A 5,763-nucleotide genomic window follows, 5' to 3' on the forward strand; every position below is an offset into this window, starting at 1 on the left:
TGTCTAAATATAAGCCAAAAATGCAACTTCTCAACAAACTTGAATACATACATTGATGGGCCTACAGTGGTACAAGTGGCCTTGGAAACAATCACACACTCATTGGCTTTGGTAAAGGGAGAGATCTGGTTGTCTGCAGTTTTCTCAACATCAGACAAGTAAATGTTTGCATCTTCTTACTATGTGTTAGATGTCCCTTCTGGAACATGTTGATATTTAGTTGCCATTTAAGAAGTATTAATAGGTGAGATATATCAGAGATGATCAGTTCATATAGGCTTTATCTTCATGGGTATAGTTGGTGCAGTTTTAAAAAGGCATGTGTGCTCTCTCATTTTATTGCCCCTTAACCTTTTGCCATGGGAAAACACAGCAAAAAAACTCACATTAGATGATGAAAGACCCTAGGTCATAGAATTTCCAACCTCCAGAACTGTGAGAAAGTACATTTATGCCATCTAATGATTCTGCTATAACAGCATGAAATGGAACAAAACCGAGATTAAATTAATTTGATGACATTATTTTGCCTTCATTCAATGTAATAGCATGGTAATGTAATGGTGAACTTTTAACATTGTAACTATGTTTAATGAGACTTGAAAAGAATTATCATAACTATTGAAGATCTAAGGATTTTTTAAAGCATGGGAGAATATTCCACAATATTTTCAGTGATAAAATCTCACCATGTGTTGATTCTGATGAAAACACATATATGATGTAAAATAGAGTGTTTATTATTTTTCTCTTGCTGATTGAAAGCAGTACTTTGCAGTACCCTACTGAATTGAAGAGTTCATATAAGGAATTTCTGGTATGGAAACTGAAAATAATGGAGATCTGGGACCATTCTGAAGATGGGAAGCTAACACACAAATTTCTGGTATGCAGAATAATACTTTCTGATGATGTGAGACTTACTGTATTTGATTGCTTTTCAGGCATGCATGTGTTTCCTCTCCACTATTAAGATGAACACACTTTCTGCTTATGTAGCTATTAATAACTGTATTCTCTGCCAAGCTGGCATTGGAATCTTATCCAACAACTTCCTCTTCTTCCACATCTTCACACGCCCACAGTATCACAAGCCAAAGCTCACTGACCTGATCTGCTGTCACCTGGCCCTTGTCCACATAATGATGCTTCTCACTGTGCTGTTTTGGAGGTCTCCAGATCTGTTTGAGTCCCTGAATTTTTTCAATGACTTCAAGTGTAAGGCTTTGTTCTACCTAATCAGGGTGATGAGGAGCCTCTCCATCTGCACCACCTGCCTCCTGAGCATCATCCAGGCCATCACCATCAGCTCCAGCACCTCCTGGTTGGCACAGTTGAAACATAAATCCACACATTTCATCTTCTTTTTATCATTACTATGGTTTCTCTGTTTGTGTTCCAGTACTAGCATGATCTTCTACATTGTGGCAAATTCCAATGTGACTCAGACCAATGTAATGGTCATCACTAAATACTGTTCATTTTTCCCCATAAGTCATAGCATCAGAGGTTTGGTGTTCACACTAATAACATCCAGAGACATCTTCCTTATAGGAGTCATGCTGCTCTCAAGTGTGTACATGGTGATCCTCCTACTCAGGCATCAGAGGAGGTCCCAGTACCTTCACAGCACCAGCCTCTCCCCAAGATTCTCCCCAGAGAAGAGGGCCACCCAGACCATCCTGCTGCTGCTGAGTTTCTTTGTGGTCATGCACTGTGTGGACTTCATCCTCTCATCCTCTTCAATTATACTGTGGTCATATGACTCAGTTATCTTGGGTATACATGATGTTGTGGTCAGTGCCTATGCCACTGTCAGTCCTCTGGTGCTTATCAGTTCTAATAAAAGGTTAATTAATTTTTTTCAAAATATACCATAGAAAAGCTTTGAATTTTAACAAATTGAGTATAAACTTGGTGGTCTTTGTGTGAGCATGTAACATAGAAAATGCTTCTTCAGTCCCCATATCATAGTTTTGGATTTGAATACCACCTGTGCTTCTGGTTCTGATTTGTGTAAATGCATATCCTGGATGGCAGCAGGTGCTGGCTTAAGTACATAGGTTGCTGCCGCTCACATAGGAGAAACATATGAAGATTTAGAATCCTGGATTTAGCCTTTTCTACCCTGCTGTTGCCAGCCTTTGGAGAGAAAACAGATAAGTGATCTCTCTCTCTCTCTCTCTCTCTCTCTCCTCTTTCTCTCACCTTAAGTCTTTCAAATACAGGGAAAATTAATATATGAAATATAATTTTACAATGATTGTCTTATAATAGTTGTTTCACACATGATGAAAATTATTCTAATGGGATAAGTTCCTGTGGGATTAAATTAATCTCTATGGAATCACACTTTTATATCTAAATACTTTGAAATCTATATTGCTGAGTAGTGCATTTTCTTTCATTTAACAAGCAACATGATTTAGTATCCCCATATGTTTACCCATTACTTGTCCTTTCATTTTGATTTCAGACTTTCACCCAGGAAATCTTTTATTTCTTCTTAAAGTAATTACTGCAGAAGTACTCACTGAAAATCAAATATTTCATGATTCTTATTTTGAAAACAATCACTGTTATAAAAAAAAAAGAAGGCCGGCGCTGTGGCTCAATAGGCTAATCCTCTGCCTTGCAGCACCAGCATGCTGGGTTCTAGTCCCGGTCGGGGCGCCGGATTCTGTCCCGGTTGCCCCTCTTCCAGGCCAGCTCTCTGCTGTGGCCCGGGAATGCAGTGGAGGATGGCCCAAGTGCATGGGCCCTGCACCCCATGGGAGACCAGGAGAAGCACCTGGCTCCTGCCTTCGGATCAGCACTGTGCGCCGGCCGCAGCGTGCCAGCCGCGGCGGCCACTAGAGGGTGAACCAACGGCAAAAGAAGACCTTTCTCTCTGTCTCTCTCTCTCACTGTCCACTCTGCCTATCAAAAAAATAAAAGGAGATAAGCATTCAATCATAGCTTGGACATCAATTTTGCCAGCAATGGTATTTTGTATTTCTCTCTTTTTTATTTTTAATAAAGAGTGTGGAGATTTTGCCATCATCATTTTGAAATTGCAAGTCTTTCCATTCATGCATTCTTAAATTTTACTTCTCCTCACTTTTACTAGGTCTGATTCTGACCTCTGTTTGAATTTTGTTTCCCTTTTAAACATCTTACTATAATGAAATGATTCATGCAGTGTCTTACACCTGACATACTGTTAGATATTTATAAATTTTTGTTGAATTACTATCTTTCGTAATTTTATAAATTCTTTACATCTAATGATCCAAATAAATGTGTCTTATTCCTTATCATTCTAGTTGTCATTTGATTACATTTGGATTTTCTATTGCATGGCCATACTATAAAACAACTTGGAAGCTCAGTCATTCAGTTCATTAACAACTGAGTTTCATTTAATGTTTAAACTGAGCATTGCATTTTGCTTGTTACATTTTTCTAATATTTATGTTTTATTTGGTTGTTTTCACAATATTGCTGAACAAATTCATTGTTGTTTGCTTTTATTATTTTTCATTCTCATTATTAATTATTTCATTTTCCACTTTAAATATCTGAAACATGATTTCTATATCAAATTTACGTGAACCTTCATTCTGGTGGCTTCTGTGCATGCTTCATTATTTTCAGTTGGATTATCTCATTTGGTGTCCCTCACTCCTTGGAAAGTCTCTAGTTGCCATATTTCCTTGTTTCTTCCAGTTGGTCAGAGGGAAGGTTGTAAAACTCACACAGCTTTGAGGCTCAAGTGGTCAGCTAGTGTCCTAGAAGCAGCACTTGTCTCTCAATTAACTTTTTCTTTCATTCTCTCTGTTGGTTTATATTTGTTATTGGAAAATTCTCCAATTTTTCTCTTCATTCTGATGGGCATTTTAGGACTTTTTGTAACTTCCTTAGTTTATTTAATTGTGTTGTAAAAATTTGGGAACATGCAGTACCTGCTTTTTCATAGGTATATGTATACTAAATGCACACATAAATAGTGTTTCACATAGTTTATGGCAGACAATAGACTCTTATGAGAAATAACAAGTTTCTTTTCTCAGAATATTTCTTGCCCAAGTAATTTATTATATATTTATAATGGTTTATAGATTGATATTTGTCTTTAATTTTTGATAATCATATTTTATACCATTTTAAGAAATTAGTTTTTAAGATTCAAAAGTCAGAACTAGAGAGAGGCAGAAGCAGAGAGAGAGAGAGGTCTTTTATCCACTGGTTCACTCGCTAAAGGACCGCAATGGCCAGAGCCGAGCAGATCCAAAGCCAGGAGCCAGGAGCTTCTTCCAGATCTTGCACATGGTTCAGGGGTGCAAGCATCCTAACCCATTTTTTACTCCTTTCCCAGGTCTTAGTAGAGAGCTCGATCATAAGCAGAGCAGTCAGGTCTCAAACTGGGGACCACATGTGATGCTGACACTATAGGCAGTGCCTAACTAACCTGCTATGTCACAGTGCTGGTCCCAATCATATGAAATTGCAATCCATTACATTATTGATGAGCACTGGAATATGGTGATAACTAATATTTTTCCATTTTATAAAGATTGTTTTAAAAAAATAGCTGAGTTACTTGCCTAGATTCAATCTGGACTCCAGTCATTACAATTTCTACTTTGCACTTTTCTTACTTCTCAAAAATAATTTGGACTTTTGATACAAACATTATAGAAGATAATCAAATATAATTTACTATGAGTCTAAATAGTTTCTCAGTTGGACATTTCATTGTCATTTCATAGTTTGTAGAAAATGATCCTTTTAGATTTATGCTTTAATGACATTATTAGAGTCTAAACTGTGAGATATTCAAAATTTCATTCTAGTATTTGCAAATAGTGTTCACGTTTTGTTTGCTGTTCAAAATATTTACGATCCAACATGGTAAGCAGGATTCACAGCAGACTCATAGAATGGCAGATGTCCTAAACAGCACTCTGGCCTCAGAATCAGCCCTTAAGGCATTCGGATCTGGCTGAAGAGCTCATGAGAGTATTTTAGGCATGGAAAGCCAAGAAACTCTGGCAAAAAAAGTAAAAAAAATTAAAAAAAAACCAACAACAAACCACCCTAAATGAAAGATCTCTGAGAGTGATATCCCAGTGAAAAGAATGGGGCCAGCAAAGAAGGAGGTACCTTTCTCTGAAGGGAGGAGAGAACTTACACTTTGGCTATGACCCTGTCGGAATAAGATTGAAGTCAGCAAACACAAAAGGCTTCCATAGCCTTGGCAACTCATGACTAGAGCCTAGGGTGATTACTGACACCATAAACAAGAGTGTCAGATTGTTAAGTCAACAACAGGAGTCACTGTGTACTTACTCCTTAGTGTGTTGTCCAATGTGAAGTAATGCTGTAACTAGTACTGAAACAGTATTTTACACTTTGTGTTTCTGTGTGGGTGCAAACTGATGAAATCTTTACTTAATATATACTAAATCAATCTTCTGTATATAAAGAGAATTGAAAATGAATCTTGATGTGAATGGAATGGGAGAGGGAGCAGGAGATGGGAGGGGTGCGAGTGGGAGGGAAGTTATGGGGGGGGAGTGTTGTAATCCATAAACTGTACTCTGGAAATTTGTATTTACTAAATAAAAGTTAAAAATATATTTTCTATATGTCTATCATACTAACCTGTCAATTTTTAAAATTATGTTTATGTGTCTATTATATACTAATACCTTTAATATAATGATAATTTTAATATTACATACAAGTCTAAATGTTCTAGTCTATTATTTTTTGACTCCT

At 37.0% G+C, this 5,763-nt stretch overlaps 1 pseudogene; it reads left to right on the plus strand.

Moving 5' to 3' along the window:
- The first annotated feature begins 974 nt into the window (after window positions 1–974).
- Window positions 975–1,932, plus strand: LOC149120584 (vomeronasal type-1 receptor 90-like; annotated as a pseudogene).
- Window positions 1,933–5,763: the final 3,831 nt, after the last annotated feature.

Source organism: Oryctolagus cuniculus, chromosome 19, assembly GCF_051225735.1.
Source record: "Oryctolagus cuniculus isolate XC-2025 breed Fujian yellow rabbit chromosome 19, ASM5122573v1, whole genome shotgun sequence".
Classification (NCBI taxonomy): Eukaryota; Metazoa; Chordata; class Mammalia; order Lagomorpha; family Leporidae; genus Oryctolagus; species Oryctolagus cuniculus.